The sequence below is a fragment of the Rhopalosiphum maidis genome, chromosome 3, assembly GCF_003676215.2.
Source record: "Rhopalosiphum maidis isolate BTI-1 chromosome 3, ASM367621v3, whole genome shotgun sequence".
In the NCBI taxonomy this organism is placed as follows: domain Eukaryota; kingdom Metazoa; phylum Arthropoda; class Insecta; order Hemiptera; family Aphididae; genus Rhopalosiphum; species Rhopalosiphum maidis.
The window spans coordinates 49,552,755-49,572,245 of record NC_040879.1 but is presented as its reverse complement, the minus strand read 5'-3'; the positions used below and the strand labels follow the sequence as shown (position 1 = coordinate 49,572,245).

General features: G+C 29.1%; 1 long non-coding RNA gene across 2 annotated transcripts; it reads right to left on the bottom strand.

The window, feature by feature from the left end:
• Positions 1-340: 340 nt before the first annotated feature.
• Positions 341-6,088, bottom strand: LOC113558866. Of its 2 annotated transcripts, XR_003405719.2 has the most exons (4): positions 5,950-6,088; positions 4,879-5,229; positions 1,426-1,507; positions 341-492 (listed from the first exon to the last, which is right to left on the bottom strand). It is a non-coding gene; the product is annotated as an uncharacterized LOC113558866 (long non-coding RNA). The 2 variants fall into 2 exon arrangements; XR_003405718.2 differs by lacking the exons at positions 4,879-5,229; positions 5,950-6,088 and adding an exon at positions 1,633-1,723 and having other exon boundaries at positions 1,426-1,556.
• Positions 6,089-19,491: the final 13,403 nt, after the last annotated feature.

The window sequence follows — 19,491 nt, the reverse complement described above, 5'->3', positions numbered from 1 at the left end:
TTATTAATTACATCATCATATTATCAGTTTATAGTGTAGTGAAAGCAAAGTCATAACATTCATCATTTTTAGGTGAATATTCATGTAAAATATTTGATATTGTTATCGAATTATCATGATAAATATTTCAAATGAATCTTGAATTATGGAATTAGAATAACTATTTTCACAGCATTCAGCAGTATATTTTTCTTTAGTTGCCAACTAGAACTTTAATGATTTTAATCCTGTTAACATAGTAATACAATTAAACATTTTAAATTATAAAATATAATATTATTTACCTTTTTTTGTAATATTTCTAAAACAGTAATACTTTGTATGAATGGACTAACTTTAAAATCAATTAAATCAATTTGAAAATTAAATATTAGATCTTTAGTTGACTGACTATTAGTATAAAATAAATGTACTGGAGCATTTATTTATTTTTTTTTTTGTTAGATTCTTTCGGCATCATTATATTTCTAGCACCTTCGGATTTCTAAAAACCTAGAACATAAGAAATGATTTAAAATTAATTCCATTTTATTAGATTTTGAAAAAAATAAAAAAAATATAGGTAATTTTATAAAAATGGGTATAAATTAACATTTTAAATTTTAAATACTCATTAGAATAAAATATTTTATATTTCTAAATAGTTCCTAAGAGAGCATAATATGTAAATATTAAAATAATGATTTTATTTTTGGGTTTTAAGTGTTTTTAAGAGTTTTTAAAATTAATATGATCTAATAAGTATAGGTTGTTTAATAATTTAAATAAAAATTTTAATTTATTATTGATATAAATATTTATTTTCTTTTAATGGGAGAATATTAAACCTGATTACTTTTAGTTTTTAGATAGTGTTAATCGAAGTATCAGGCAAATAGATATGGTTATAGGACAGTTGTAAGTTTTTAAAAGTAAGTGTTTAGAATTTTAGATTTTGTGAGGGTGATAAATACATATATTTTACAATGATGTGTGTTTTTTTATCTATTTATTATTTCTGTCAGTTAAAACTTTCTAACTTAACAGTAGTAAAAATACTTCAATTTTCCACTTAAAAATTTTTTGTTTATTTTTTATTTTAGTTAAAAGTGAATTAGATAATAGATTAAAAAGATACAGAAATACAAGGAATATAAGATCTTTCATAGGTGTCATCAAGCTTCTTTATTTCCTATAATACAATTTTACCTGTATTATTATTGTTTTTCTGAAACTAAAATTATGAAACTATAAAAATATTAAAAATATTTTTTTATACTAATTAATAATTACCAAAAAAGACGACAAACTAGAAATTTAATTGAATAGCAAGGTATAATTCCTTGGTTATTTATTTTTGCATAAATTGATATATGTTAACTAAAACATAAAAAATGTATCTTCCGTTGCATATTTAATAATTTATTAAATTAATTAATTACTTACCTATTTAAATTTAGCAGGAGTTAAACTTGAAACTGCATCCGACTTTAATCAAAATGACAATATGAACATAGATTATTCATCACTAAAAAATCATTCAATTCTCTATCAACATAAGATTAAAATGAGTTAATCTGAAAAAAATATTATAAGACACAATTATAATAATAATAATAATTTGCTTATAAAATTAGTATGCAATAAACTTACTACTGGACGTATATGAGACCTATTCTTGAATTTGACTTAATGACTTACAACCTGGTTTAATATACGATCTATTGGTATTCACCTGTTTTTTATGGCATTATATTATTGATTTATTATATATAAGCAAATTCTACGATTAATACTTTTATATGCAGTCCTTGTATGTGGAAATTATGATAAAATACAAGAATTCCAATCTAATGCTCTATAGTTTGTTCGCAATGCTACATTTCATAAAGACTTTGAGTTACCCACAATAACTGAGTACATAAAAAAATGAATAATCAACTAATTCAACCACATAAATTCTATTAGCAGTGCGAAATATTACAGACCAAGTAATCCACCTTTCAAACGCTAATTCAAACAGACACCCACAAGAACTTCTACAATAATTTTTATTATTTTATTAATTGTAAATATTAAAACTTAAATGTATTATATTGTTACTAATATTATAGTTAGTACATAGTATACTAAACGCTATAAAATCATCCTTACTGACTTTTGATACTATTATTGTTATCTATTTTCCAAATGTTAAAAATATGTCATTTCTATCAATAATAAATTCAAATAACTGACTAAGAAGCTTTAATAAAAAAAAGTGTGTTTAAACATAAACAATAGAGTACAAAAAAAAATATTTCATTTTATACCATTAAGTTAAACTATTATAATTTGATATTTACTAAATTTCCATTATCTGGTAATAAAATTTTTAATAAACTTTTACTTGGTTACTTGTACTATTATTGTTTTATTTTCCTACTTTTATAATATGTTCAAACAGATGTAGTATAAATATATATTAAAGCTATTACTAAAATATTTATATATTGTAGTAGGCCAATCAACAATTGATGTACAGTGGTGGTGTAGCCTTGGTTTAATAAATAAGATGATGCAAATATTTTCAAAGTATAATTGATTGTAAATTATTCTATGTGTATTTACACAATTTAGGATTTACGAGGACATGCGAAAACCTAATTAGATTGTGTCAGGATGTAACCTTGTTTATACATGTTCATAAATGGTATTCTTTGCAATATTATTACTGCGTAGTTTTTACATAAAATAAGTTGATTCATTTTAAGAGGACACCATACCCGTATGCGTTGTCTCTGTCTTACTAACGTACATCATAACAAATTTTTGTTCAGCAGAATACATTTTGTGATGTTAGTTTTAATATTAGAGTAAATTTACCTATTATCAAATTTAAAGATAAGAATATTATTTAGACAATGACATGTGCTTTTAATGATATTATTTTAAAGTGAGTTACAGCTATGTAAAATATAACAACTTTAAATGTTCATAACTCACTTTAAAATGATAATATCAATAAAATCATGTCGTTGTTTAGATAATATTCTTACCTTTAAATTTGATAATAGGTAAAATTACTCTAATATTAAAGCTAACATCAAAAAATGTATTCTGCTAAACGAAAGTTTGTTATGATGTATGTTAGTAAGACAGAGACAATACATGCGGGTATGACGTCCTTTTAAGTGTTAGTGATAGTAAACAGTTTTACTATTGTTTATCTTTTGCCACAAGAGACATCCTAATATGCTGTTATTGTTATTAATACGAATTACTACAGTGAGTTCCGCTTAATGTGATCACATTGGTTCAGATCCTTTTGATTCTATTAACTGGTTGATTCCATAAGACATTTTATTTAATGATGAGTTTATATTTATATGTATGTCTAAAATTAAATTAAAATAAAGTAAAGAAACTAGCTATTTTTGATAGTACTTAAGAATTTACTGATTTCATTTTCATATTAGCCTAAAATTAAAATCGATACTCAATTAGTATAATATATACATGATTTTTGATTATTTAAAATTAAATAAATAATAATGTATGCACATTGTATCTATAACTTTTGGAACTGAAAAGTATTGTTTTCGACATATTTTTGAATAGCTCTTTTTAACTTTTTCAAAACAATTCTTATTTCTTTTTAGTGAAAGTTTGAAATACCATTAAAACGATAAGAATGTTCTTAAGAATGATTCAATTATCCAGTACTTGGTGATTCTAATAACAGGTTAACATAACATTAGTAATATAAGATCTGGTTTGGGATTTTCAATAAACGATTGATTCTATAAGCCAGTGATCACATTAAACGGAACTCACTATATTACTATTACTATTCTGAGATGTTAGAGCACGTAGCATCTCCCCACAAAAAAAAGGTTTATGTCCTCAAGACAGAAATCTTTCAAGGTCTAGTACAAAAATGGTTAAATTGCAGTAAGTACAATACAAACTGTTAAAACTTGTTTACAATATTTTAATAAATTTTACACCTGTGTGTTATTACACACATGTTAACATTTTTTTTTTTTCATATTTTCCGAATTATACATTATATAATATACGTTGGTTATATAAGTGATTAAATACTTATATATATTAGTTAATAGTTACATTATTTTTCATTGATACAATAAAATATGTGGTTAGTGGATTTTATAATATTGTGATTACATATGTGATTAATAAAATAATTTAATCTTGTACAATAAGATGGTTTACAATAAATTAGTAGTATTTCATTAATATAACCTTTATGCTCTCTTAAATATTTTATACAATATAATATTAATATATGTTGTACAGAGTAATGGTAAGATTAAGTGCATATAAAGTTATTAATTTCAAAACTATCTTAACTCTTTCTATTTTATTTATTTATTTTTCTCTAATATTCATATTTATTCACAACTTATTTGAATAAAATTAATCTCAATTGATTATTAAGTTAATTTGGTCAATCCTCCTTATGCATTTAGATTGTGACGGAACACGTTCCACTACATATCTGTCATAAATTCTAGTGGACGCGGCGCACAACTCTAAATAATTTTTAATTTTTGTTAGATTAATCTAACATAAACACGTCTCTTGAATAATTATCAAATCAAGTCACATAAGCAAACACCAACTCTTATCTATATATCACGAGCATTAGTGTGTTGCTTACATAAATCGAAGTGACTTGAATTATTACTATCTATATTTATATTTTATTTTATTTTATAATGCTTAATTTCACATTTAGAAAGGGAATTATTAAGGTTTATTCCATAAAAATTGAAGTTAGGTTTTACAGTGAAAAAGCTGAGGAATTAGTACAATATTATCAGTTAAAATAACTGATGGATTTAACATTATTTCTAAAAAATAAATTAATTCATAACAATACGGTTTACTCACATCTTTATCTATAGACATAACTGATAAGAATCTTTTTGATGCAAATATCATTCCCGTGTATTAGATTGTTTTTCGTAATATTTAGACTCTTATTCAACTGGTCAAGACATGTATCTCGTATTTTCGTTTTACATCTGAATATTCTTTTTATCTCTTTAATAGCTACAATAGCTTTGATTCTTCATAGGTCTTACCTCTTAGTTGAGGGGTAACAATAAAGGTCTACCCTCAAGTTTTCGAATTTTGAAGCGATCTGAGCTATTTGAGATAGCGCAGGAGATAACCACTATGCTTGTTTTATTTTCCATTGAAAATTCAAAATCCATTATTATGAATTTTAGTGTCTTTTTTCTGTATACAAAGAAATTATATTAGTTTACATCAATATGACTATACATATTATAATATATTAATATTAATAATATTATATAATTTACTATTTAAATTATGTTATGGATTCATGGATATTAGTACGATAATAAAACGCTACAAAGTTATTAAAACTACATATTAATTTAATAAAATAATTCAAATTGCTTCTAATAATCATTATACATCACAAATAATAAATAAAATAAAAATTATAATTCACATTTACTAAAATAACAACAATGGCGTTGGCCAAGTATTGTAAGATCTTTAGTGTAGAAAAGAGATTATAGGAGTCGGCATATATCAGAGTTGGAAGAAGAACATATTGAAATAAACCATAGTTGCTGAGATCCATACACCTTCATGCCTCAAGACTATTATAATTAAACTATTAGAAATTATCTAATGTTTAACTTAATATATTAGTTTTTTTCATTTAACTATGGAAATCATCTAAATGCAATTGACTACTCAACCTTTAAAAACATCATATATGGTTGCTGGTATGGTACCTTCCATATATTATAACTATATATTTAGTGATAGGAACTAATTGTTAGAAAATTAAATTAAGTGTTAGGTCACATATTGAACCAGAATTCAACAATTTGTTTTGTTTTCGTGTGTAATTTCTGTTATACTATTCTATAAAAACTACTTATAAAAAAAATAATAGGTAAATTAATTTAAATCATATACTTGTGAAAGATTACGCATTAGATTTTCTTTAAGTGTTTTTTGATTTGCCGCTCACAAAGAAGTACCTAGGCAGTATGACTCGAGGTGTAATAACTTGTAAAACTGAACAATTTTAAAACAGAATATGACTATATGTTATAAGTAATAAACTAATAAATAATAATGAACAAAAGCAATAACAATAATAATATGATTTGAAAAAGTAAATTGTTATCGCGTATCACAGAATGCTGATAATTTATTATGAATTATTCTGTGATATCATTTCGAAATTAAATAATTTTGATAACAAGAACTTGCTACCAGTTTTACCACTTTCCAAATTATCCATTATATATATTATCTCCCATAGGAAAAGTAGACTATAGAAAAAGTCAACATAACATTTATTACCTACTAAAAACCATTTTATCCAATTGCGTTATTGCTGTTGTGCCATTATTTTTTTCCGAGTCTTATTGGACTGGAGTAAAATTTACGTGCCGACGGCACACGGGCGATGGCCTATGGCCCTAAGACTTATGAGTAAAAATTAAAATATATTATTAATTGTTATGAATAGGTATTATGTGATGCGTAGTCCCGTAGGTATATATTGTATAAAATATAAATGTATAATATTTATTAGTTTTTGATTCTTATTAGATTATAGCATGTACTATAATACGTCTATGATCATTGATCAAAGCTATTTCCAACTTTCCACATAATGTTTTATTCGTTAGTAGGTATAAATGCGGTATAATAAAATATAGTATAAATAACGGTATATATATGAATATATAATAGGTACGTATCGGCGTATGTGGGTATTCCATTATACAATAAATTATACTTGTAATTCTAAATAATTCTGTATTTCTAACATTTCTATGATATCGTTACAGACTACCTAACGGTTACTACACTTAGTATAATATTATGTCAATTCAATGGGTGACAATTTGTCATTGACAAACGATTAAGTGATTTAATGGTCATAGCGATAGAAATAGAAGATGCTAGCAAAATGAATTTAGACGATTTTCTAAAATAAAAACTAGAAGGTATAAGCTAGAATATTATAATTAATTAAAAAAACTAATGCATTTTGTATGGAATATTGTATTATTATTTATTATAATATGTTAATAAATAAATATAATATATTAATTTTATTTGGAATAAATTGCACTGATTATATATATGTATCTATACTAAATATTTTTGGATCTATACCCAAAGGCAAATAAATTATTAATGAATAATTTGAATTCATTAAAATATACCCTCCAAGAGTTTAATCACATACAAGCTACTTACACACAGACCATATTTGTATTTACTATTTAAAAAAAAATTGACCTGCTTAAATTTTGGCACCCCTATTATAAAACTCAAATGGCGCCACTGCGTTATTGTACTGTGTTACTATTTTACTATATTGCACTCAATTTCCAATAGAACGTTTTTCCATGGCTCAATATTTTCTGTTTCCTTATTCCCGAAAACTACTATTTTCAGTTATAAAATAATAGTCCTGAAATCCAATTTATCTAATTACCAAATACCAATATCTTCCAATCGGCAAAAGCACAGATATAAATAATAATATATTTATATTTAGGTATACGTATACCATTGAATTGAACTTAAACTGCAATACTGCAAAGTGCAAGTTATTTGGTCCAAAGGCGTATTTGGAAAAGTTACGTTCCAAAAACGTAATTTCGACACTCCGCCTAGTTTTTTATATATAATAATTTTTAATAATTTACTATAGATAAAAATTATTATACTTATAACATTGAATTATAAAAATTACTTGTTAGTTATTTGTCATATTTTCCAAGTTTTTAGATTTTGAATGGAGTGATGAATTTTACAGTAATGTGTGTTTTTTTTTATTTATATATATATTTTTTTATTTTCATGTTATTATTACTCTCATGATGAATGTTATCATTATTATCGCGATTTTTATGATGATTCTGACTATCAAGAAAAAGCTTAAATGTTTATACTTAAGTATATGTTTAGGAATAAGTCGCCGACGTGGTAAAAATAATATTTTATCTAAAAAGGCCATGTGTAACCTATAATGTTATATTACGGGTTATGTGTAGCACAACAACTAAAGACACTTATAGATATATGTAGGTATCTCACTTACACAACACAAGTTCCGTGGCTGGAAAGTTGTTGTTATCTGCATCATCTTAATAAAGTAGAAAAGTAGAAAACTAGTTCTTCTGCCTTCATATGCCTGGCTCTCTTCCACCTGGTATAGGACAATGCTATGATCCATGATCTCCAAATGAATCGGCATCATTTTGCTCTCCCGTTTCGTCGTTTGAATTCAGGACTTGTTCTTAAATGGTGCTTCGTATGCCAGTTTGGCTGACATGCGGAATTTGCCGTTGGCCGAGGTTTCCAATTGTACGTAAGATAATTAGATATTATAGGGCTCGGAAGTTAATGACCTTAAAAACATTAAAAAATGACCTAAAAAATGCAAATATGACATAAAAATAACAAAAAATGTCCTAAAAAAATTACAAATATTTGTTTTAAATTAATAAAATTTTTGTGATTTATACCTAAGGTTAAAAAATCCAATACAAGGTTTTCCAATGTTTTCCTTCAAGTACCTAACTTTAAAAAAAAATTCTAGCATCAATATAGAACAAATTTTATGAGCGTATAAAATTAAATTTTTAACGAAATCGCGTAAAATAACGATAGGTATATTACAATTTAAATATAGGTAATAATATAATGTATCCTACTAATTATCCTAGACTGACAAATCATCTCCGTTCAGAATAGTTTTTCGTATACAATGATATTTTTCATTGCATTCAAATTTAACACATCCATTATAATAGTTTATATACATAGGCGTGCGCACGGGGCGAACCGGACGAGCCCCGGCTCGACAGGAATCTTTTTAGGGGCATAGTAAAATTTCAAATTTGTGTATATTATATTTGACTTTATCATTATATTCGTCGAGATCTTGAAAATTGTATTTATCGTAATAGTGAAATAAAGTAAAAATATTTGTGTACAACCACATAATTTTTATTGATTTATTCATCTGACTAAAACATTGTGCATTAAATGTCAAAATATGTACCTAGTGTGACTGAAGAAGTACTAAGTCTATACTTCATAGTATAGACAATGGCCTATCGCCTATGGGAAATAAGAAAATTAATTTATCAATTATTACATAATTACACATTTTTATATTACCTACTAAGTTTATATGTATTATAATTAGATATAAAAAATGTATTAGTATGTATTAATATAATATGTAATTTTATTTTTAACTTAAAAAATATACAAGTACTTATTCCTAGCACATTAATGTCGTATGCACATTGTACATACAACTTGATTCTGTTTGCATAGGTATATACATGTACACAATTTTAAATTTACAATTATTATAATTATGTTGTAATATATTATATTACAGTATGTTAATGTGTCAAAAAAAATTAGGGGCACTGTTTAAGTGTTGGGGCATTAATTCTTCCAGGCTGGATCGGAAATTTAAGTCTGCGCACGCCTATGTGTATATACTATACAGCAAAGCGATACACAATTGCCCACACCCTTTTTTTATTAATAACTAGGTATATATATAATAGCCATAAAAAAATAAGTTAGAATATTCTTACGATCGTTGTTATTTTATTATGATTCAATAGTTTAAAAGAAAAATTAAAAAATCTTTATTTTCCATTTTATTATATTATATTGTTGAGTCAAAGTTTTAATAAGTAGCTCTATATGTCAAACTTTGACGATATCTTGACCTCTACTATTCGCCGACTCATTTGGTACACTTATTTCAATTTTTTGAAAGTAACATTAGGCAATTTGTCCTGGTAGAGTTATTTATAAATCTTGCCAACGGGCAACAAAAAAATACGTTTGACAAGAATAAAAAACACAGTGTTGAATCGAATAAAAAGTAATTTAACAAAAGAATAACAATTATTAAGTATAATATTTAAAGATTTATTTTTATCAAATACTATTAAATACATCTTATACCTCCATGTTTATAGTAGGTTGACCATACGACCATTATGCATCTAACTTAGCTATATACTAAATATGTATAATACTTTAATACTATTATATCCCGTTCCAGTTTGGTTTGGTTCGGTTGTTTTTGATAGTGGGTTCTTCTTGAGGAAAGAAAATTACTAACGCAGTTTTGATCGATATAATTACTTTTATTTATTTACTTAATGAATAATCTTAAACTTACACTGTAGAAATAAAACGTCTTGTTAATGTTACCAGCATGCGATTGACTGATTGCAAAAAAATATACTGGCGACGACTGTCACAAATACAACGAAATGTTTACATGATTCTAAATTCTTATTACTAAAAAATGGGTTCTTCAATACCTACCTATAATTTCGTTTTATGTTCTTAAAAAAAATTGTTTACGTGCATGAGCAAAAATCAAAATATAAAATGGTATCACACAATAATTCGGGACACTTAACTAGGGATGGAGATACACGTGGCGGAATGGTGGGCAAGTGCCTTCCCAACATTTCCAAAAAGAATTAAGACATAAAATCTTCATTTTAACATCTTTTGATTTCCACAGTCAACTGTTCGGGTTTTTTTGGACGCATCCCAATATCTGGGACTTTATACATAATAATAAAAAAAATTTTTTTTTATTAATTCATAAACATTTATTTCCTGCATCACATTATATAATAATTACTTTATAGGCATAATTCCTTAATGATATTAAACAAATTATATTAATTTGTTATTTATAGTTTTATTTCATAAAAAATGTTATTGTGTACACTATATAGAGAAACTTAGAATTTTGGAAAACCAATATTATGTGAAGATCATACCTACGTTCGACAAGTGCCTGCAGTTCAAAATACGTCACAGCAGGAAGAAAAAAAGCACCAGCACAATAAGAAGAAGCCCCAAGAATACATAGGAAAATTCCCGGCATACGACTGAACTCAAAATTTTATGTGGATAATTTGTGCTATAAATATTATTATAAGAAGTCACTCGTCAATAGATTACGTTTAGTTTGTAAACGAATAAAAAAAATTCCGTCCGTCCTATACGTTATGATTCAGCATCCATCAGTAAAAATGAGATGGACAACCAAATCGTGATTGTAACACCACACAATCATGAGCCGGAAGACATTGATTCGAATGTACCATTTCTGAGAAATGCTCTTGGTGAGAAAGCTGTTGATAGGACTATCACAACTCCATTAATTCGAGGTTTATATAATAGCGAAATAATTAGGCAAGTTAGTTAACTTAATTATAGGGGCGAAATACAAATACATAAATTGTGCTCATTCTATGATAATTTTTTGTACTTTTTGTAGGCATCTAAGCTGCCATTCGCTATACATTCCTCCATAACAATTTACATATTACTTAATAATTTCCATAAAACTCTTAATCCCCTTCTACTCAACGGCTCCTATAATATTGGCTACTCCGAGTAGTCTTTTTAAGGCCAGGAACAGTCAGTTTTGACAAGCTCGTCGGTTGGCTTGATCTGGGTATAACATCCGTACAAAGCGGTGACAACGATGACGATGTTTTTCGGCAGTATGGGAAGCGTCAAGCGCGTTGTGATGGGTATATGTTGCACCCGATGCGAATAGCGTCAAGGGTTTAGTCTCTTTAGCTTAAGATAATGGACATGATGACAACAACGAAAGGACGGAGGGTATACGAGAAAGTGCACGAAAGGTGTCCGACGGTTAGTCACCCGCGCACATTTTCCGATCATTTACGGGGTGATGAGTTGTTGGTTGTCATCGTGAGCTCACAGTGGCCGTGACGCGCTTGACCTTCTGGTGGTTGTGCGAGCGCCCGGAATCTTAGGTCACATAGAACGACGGATAATTGTGACCTGGCGGCTAGTGGTACTGACACGAGCAACGATTCCGATTTTTATTTTGTTTCACGACAAACCCCCGCTGGTGGAGTCTCGCCACTGGCCAGTAGTGTAATTACGGAGGAGGGAGGATTTTGTTGTCGTACCACTACCACGAGCTTTTTTTTTTAAAAAGAATTATTGACTACATTTATTTATTGATTTATCAATAAATATTATTATGTATAGTTTAATTAGTTTGTATTTTGTAGAAATAATACAAAAAACCCGAATCCCTAATGTTAGCTGTACTTACATATATATATATATATATAATTTTTTTGGGGGCTATATGTAAAAATAAAAACATTTCATCCCCCCATCACCACAAACATGACCAAATTACGCCACTGCTACCGGTCACCGCTGTTTGTCACCAGAATCGTAATCTTCAATATCATCGTGCACCAACTTCATCACCGTAAACCGTTGCTCTAGCGGCCGAGGCTGAACCTCGTTTTCCGTAGTGGACAACGCATTACGTGCTCAAGCAAATGCGCATTTGCATTTGCATTTGCGCATTTGCTCATTTGCTTGCAGGACCGGTCCCGATAATGTTGCAAAAATGACCAGTGGCCTACAACTTGTAATATCTTGCACCAACTACGTCATCTCATATCTCCTCTTCTTCGTTTATTGTGTCATCCTGTCAGATATATTTTTTGTAATTTTTCTAAAAGTTACTTTGGCAGCATTTTATTCAAGACATTATACAAATATTACATTGTTTCGAGCTCCAAAGGTCCACGATTTAAGTTCATGTGGTTGCCCGACAAACTATGATAAAAGTAATTTAATATGTGCTTCTTGGATAAAACCAAGGTGGATATATAGAGGTGCAAACATTTAAATTATAAATTGATTGAAAAAAGATACACCAATTGTGATTTCCATCGGGAGCGTCGCCTACCCGATGAAGGCTCATAATTTTTATATTACTATACAAAAATACGATGCACAATCCTTGAAAAGCAATACAAATACAATATATCAATTAATATTAAATAATGATTAACTTGGATGGATTTTGATTAACATAAATCTATTTTCAATAATATAATAGTTGATAATTACCCATAGTTTGTCTATGTAATATATAATATAATTAAGTAATCACGAACATGTTATTTATACAAGCCAGTTATCAGAAAAGGCGCAAGAGGCACAAAATAAAGATTTCAGGAATATCGGAGAAAATAATACACGCAAAACAAACAGGGTTTCACAAAATGAGGATTTAGGTCATATGCTTCTTGTATCCTCATATCTCTACATTTCTAGTTTAAAAAAAATATCAAAACTTAATATGAAATTACTAGATGAAGACATTAAAGCACTACTAATAGTTGATTTAGACGAAAATAGTGACATTAATAGCGACAGTGACGAAAACGATAATTCTGAATAAAATAATTAATAATTATGAGTATAGAAAAAAAAATCATTATAAAATATAATTTCTTTAATTCTAATACATTTTTAAATTAATTATTATTTTAATTTAAATTAAAACATTTAGAAAACATATTGTAAATAAAACAATTTTGTCCGTCTAAACTTGCATTTCCGACCACTGTGCATCGCCTTCTCAAAATGGGAGCACAACAGCAAAGCGCTAAAATCACTATACGTCTACAACGGCTGATCAAGCGACACCACAGACCCCACGTTGGTGGCAGGTGCTTCGCTCAACTTCGGGTGAGCCAGCACGCACGTTTGACGTTGACACGTTTTACGTTAGAATCGATGGGCTGCGTACCTGTTTTTCGACCTACAAATTGAACTTCGTCGGCTCAAAGACTTGGTTTCGACACACGAACTAAAGTCCGCCACTCTCGACTCTTCGTCAGCTTTCTGCGACGGAACGCCCCAAGTGGTCTGCTACTATCACCAGCCTTATGGCGACAACGTGGTATCGTGCCCCCCGCCATTCGCAACCAAAAAGCGGTGCTCAAACCATAAACGAATTCGCACTACATCAACGCCAGAACTTTTTTTCGTTTCAAAATTTAAACGACTATTAAAAATCAACATCTTTCTGGCCTTTTAAAAATTTTCACAAGTCAAAAAATTCAACTTGCGATCAACCACAACAAAATTTCCGACTAATCGACTTTATGATATATTATTCTACCAAAACACATATTGATGATAATTAAGACACTTAAATGTATTATAAGAATTACATTTTTTACGGGGACATAAATTTTAGAAGACATAAGAACAAAATCGGGTGAATAAGAACACCGATAATCTATATCTTATTAGAGGATATTCGGGCGTATCGATACATATTTGTTCAAATCTATCGTTCAAGAATAGTTACGACTTATACAAGTGATACGTATCGATCCATTTTTGGATTTTAATTCCAATACGAACAGGTACGTAACTACGTGTGCATTTAATATATAAAATTGTATCAAATTTAATTCTTGAAAATCTTGTTATTTATTAATTTTAATAATTTAATTAAATGTAAAATATAATTTTATAATTTTATTATTGTTGATTAATAGTCGTGGCAAAAATAGCCCGTACATATAAATGAACTGTACTCCAAAAACCATACACGAAATAAACTGCAAATGATATTATACTTGCTTTAGAATATTTGGAAAATGGTTTAACTTTTTGGATTTGTTCAAAAAACATAATATTTTGACAATATAAGACGTGCAAGAACTCAAGTAAGTAAGGAAATGATAAATTTATACTTCGATAATTTTGAAAAATCTTTAGAAAACGTTTTGCCAGAAAATATTATTAACTACGACGAAACGAATCTGAGCGATGACCCTGGTTGAGTTAAAATTATTACTAAAGGAAGGTTCAAGTATTCAGAAAGAATAATGAAATAAAATAAGGTCTTGACATCTATAATGTTTGCCTGTACTTGGAACTGGGGAGAACTCTAACCAACTTACAGTCTACAAGGCAATTTATATTTATGATTTTTGAATCAGTGGATACAGACCTCCAAATGCTAGGTATAATTGAAGTAAATCAGGGTGGTATGAAGTTCAATGCTTTGCTGATTACTAAAAATAGTTATACCGTTCATTAGAAAACAAGTAATAATTGGTGACAAAATTGTCCACACCACTTGACTATGGAAGGCCCGTTCGAAATATAATATTGAATTTGTGTTTTTGCGTCCAAACTCAACATACATCACTCAACTGCTTAATGTTAATTTTTTTCTTCCCATGAAACTTGCTTGGTGTGTCATTTTAACGAAATGGAAAATGGGTAAAGGTAGTAGAGAGTGTTGTATCCTTGATAGTACTCTTTGCTTTTTCTAAAGTCACCGGTTTTTTTTTGTCATTTTTTACATAGCGTTTTGGTTTTGGTGATCGAACAAATATTCCCGGCCATCGTTCAATAGACGTTTTATTTCATTACTATGCGGTGTAGTGTACACCGTATTCAATTAATATATATAATCAGTATGAATCCCAATCAACTTAACAATGGAACAGATTTACAGAAAACTATCTATTATGGGGGAATATGTAAATATATTTATTCTCCAAACCGGTGGATTTATTAAACAAAACAAATTTATAATGAATATACATGATGTAATTAACTACTGGGTGGGGCACTGAAACGGCCGATTTTAAAAATAGATTTTCTCAGTAGTAATTAAGATAAGAATTCTCACTAAATACTATTAGTTCAAAGACAACATGCCATTTAGTAAACATGGAACAGTGGAGTGGTAAACAACGTGCTTATGCGATAAAATCATTTTACAAAAATAATGACAGTTACATAGCCGCACAGCGTGAATTTCGTCTTCATTTTAATCTTAAACGGCATGATTCGGTACCATCGGCTAAGGCTATTAAAATATGGATAACCAACTTTGAAGAAACGGGTTTAGCATTAAAAAAGAAGCCTGAACGACAAAAAACTATTCGCACACCTGAAAACATCGTTGCTGTCAGAGCCGCTCTCATAAAGAGTCCGAGACGTTCTGCACGAAAACATGCGTTATCGTTAAATTTATCCAGTAGAAGTTTACGTCGGATTTTACACAGTGACCTAAACTTTTACCCGTATAAGGTGCAGGTGATTCAAGAATTAAAACCTGCAGATCACTATAGCCGCAAAACTTTTTGTCGAGAAATGCTAACCCGAATGGACGAGAATGAAAACTTTATTCAAAATGTTTGGATGTCTGATGAAGCACATTTCCATCTTGATGGTTTTATGAATAAGCAAAATTGTCGTTATTGGTCTGAAGAAAATCCTCGCCAACTTCATCAACGACCTTTACACAGCGATAGGGTAACTGTATGGTGTGCAATTTCACATTATGGCATCATTGGCCCGTATTTTCATGAGGACGAAAATGGACGGGCAACAACTGTTAATTCAAATCGTTATGTCAATATGATCAATAATTTTTTGGTCGGCGAACTAACGAAGTTTCCTTAAAATGATAACTTTTGGTTCCAACAAGATGGCGCGACATCCCACACGGCCCGAGTATCAATAAATGCTATTCAACAAATTTTTGGAAATCGCATTATTTCCAAAAATGGTGATATTCATTGGCCACCTCGATCACCGGATTTATCAGTATGTGACTTCTTTTTGTGGGGATATTTAAAAAGTAAAAAGTAAAGTCTATGCACAGAAACCTCGAAATATTGATGAACTAAAAAACAAAATAAAAAGAAATTTCCAGTACGCCTTTGGAAGTGATACACCGTGTAGTGGAAAATATACGAAGTAGGCTAGAAGAGTGTTTGAGAAGAGATGGCCATCATCTTGAGGACATAATTTTTAAAAAATAAATGGCATGTTATATACTTCATTATAATAAATAATAATTAATTTTTATTTGGTTTTTTTATTTTATAATTTGTCTATGAAAATCGGCCGTTTCAGTGCCCCACCCTGTATAACGTCATCCAATCTATAAACAACCAATTCCAGTAATTTTTAAAAAAATTGGATGAATGGTTGTTACATACGTTGACCATAAATGATGACAATATAACTGTGGTGTAAGTATGACGTCCTCTTAAAAACAATACTTAACTAAAATCTTAAATTTTAAATTGTAAAAAATTAAAAAATTAAATTAATCATGTGCAATATAAAATTTAATAGATACCCTGATGAAAATGTGCAATGTTTTTCTTTGATCGTTGATGAACATTCCATTGTTGACTTTTACCTTATACTACAAGATATTATTGAATTATATGTTCTAACTTCTATATACATTTATCATAAATATTCTTCTACCACACAGAAATATAATACTATATTAATATTATAAGGATATATTAATCCTTCGAAATACATAAAATATATTAGAAACCTATTAACACTTTTTTCATTTTAGCTTGGTAACATTTTCAACCATGTTAAAATCATAATGGTTTTAATTAATATTCAATTTTCAAAATTCTAAAAAAATTATCTGAAGAAAATGGACTCTGGTACCCATTAAAGTAGTTTCTTTTATATTTTTTGTCATGATCAATCCGAAAAAAGTGCGCGTTTAGACCGGTGTCGATTTTGAGTCGGTCTGACTTGATCTCCCCTCAAGGACCTTTTGTGAATCTATTCTATTTTAACAGCCACTATAAGTTTATCTATATTGTATTTTATCCGCAAGAAAGTAGCCGCAACTATTATCGCTTGTCACATTAATTACCCGTATCGTCTTTTATTAGATCGTCCCACACACACCGTATACACGGTATACGCAAAAATTCCTGTATTCAGCGTGACACAGAAAATTTACATTTAATTATGAGTTCTCAATTTCTTAAACCGCCAATTTCTCAAATAGTCACTAGATCGGATACTTCTATGTCTACCAAATCTGTTAATCCAGCTCCATCTAATTCAGATATTATGAATATAATACTTCTCATAAATTTATAATCTTTTCCATCAGACATTCTTACATCTAACAATAATTTTGTGAATTTTCAAGCAGCTCTATTTATTGATCTAAAGAAAAATCTCGAAGGATTAACGCAGCAAGTCTCCCAAGTGAGTAATTGAAACTCGAAAATACATACTTAATAATAAAATAAATATACTTGAGACTAGACTCGCTAACTCTGAAAAAACTATATCTAATATTGCTCAATCTTCATCATCACCTTTGTTGGCTAATAATTCGTTACTTTATAACATCACTCACGAGATCCATCTAAGATCCCAATGAGCTAGGAATATCATAATATGGGGAGTGCCTGAATCTCTAGACCCTTTGGCGTCAAAAAGAGTCACAGGCAATAATTTTTTTCAAAAGCTTGACTCTTTTATACAATCAACGTCAATTTTCAAAGCTTTTAGAATTGAGAAGAGTAGAAATTCCATACTACACATTCATAAAATAATACTTTTGTCGAACGATGAAGTGGATTGTGTGATTATGCCTTTCCTACACCTTCAGAGCGACACTCAATCCGTAAAACCTACAATGAGTTGCGTACTAAACAAAAGCCAAAAAATATTTCCATCCGCTACTACAATGGATTCCCTCGAATTGTTCCAGTCCCAATGACTACACAGATTAATCAACACAAATTACTTTCCATTTCAAAAAACTAACCAATGCATGTTTTCTACCTTTCAACATTTTATTGGACCAAATTTGTGCCCATTTCAGTTATTCTACTGTTTCGCGTACTTTGTGTAAACACTAAACGTGTTAGTTCTACTTTAAATATATTTTTGATTTTTTAACTACTAATAAAACTGATCCCTTAAATGTTGAACATTCCTCCACATCAAATCTCAATATTTTCTTGACAAAATGTTTGAGGTATCAGAACTAAGCTTGTCCTTCTTAAAACTAATTTCCTAACTTTTGGAAATTATGATATTATAATATTGACTGAAACTTGGCTCTCTCCTACTGTCTCTAACTCCGAGCTAGGTCTTTCCAATTATACTTCCTCCAAATTTCTTGTTTAAGGTAACTATAACATTCCTAGTGTTGATTCGTCCAAGGATGAGTTAAGATTGATTGCCTCTGATGATCTTAATCCTACTTCCCACTCTATTATCAATGCTTTCTCTTATTACAATCTCTTCCAGCTCAACTCTAACTTAAATAATTATGGTAGGATTTTAGACCTTAATTTTTCCAGCTCTAGTATTGTATTAGTACTCCCAGCTATTGAATATCTTGTCATCCCTGACCATTACCACCCTCCCCAGCTCATAAAATTGCAATTTATATATCTGAAAGATAATGCCATTACCATACGAACAAGAACTATAAATCTGTCAACTACTCCTCCATCTCTGATTTTTTTAACTCTTACAATTGAGAACCTACTTTTTTGTTACACTCTATCGAAGATGCGGCCACTTTTTCAATGAATCTTTACTCCAATCTATAGAATGGTTGATACCGATTAAAATTTTTTTAACTACTAAAATCCCCACGCTCCTAGTGCTTTCGATAACTGTATCCTGGCAAATAAAAACGTACTCATGACACCATTAAATATACAAAGATACCTACTAACTTGGGCCCCCAAGAAAAACTTCCTTAGTACGTCCCCGGGTTGAACGTTTTATTCGATATAATTTGATATTGAC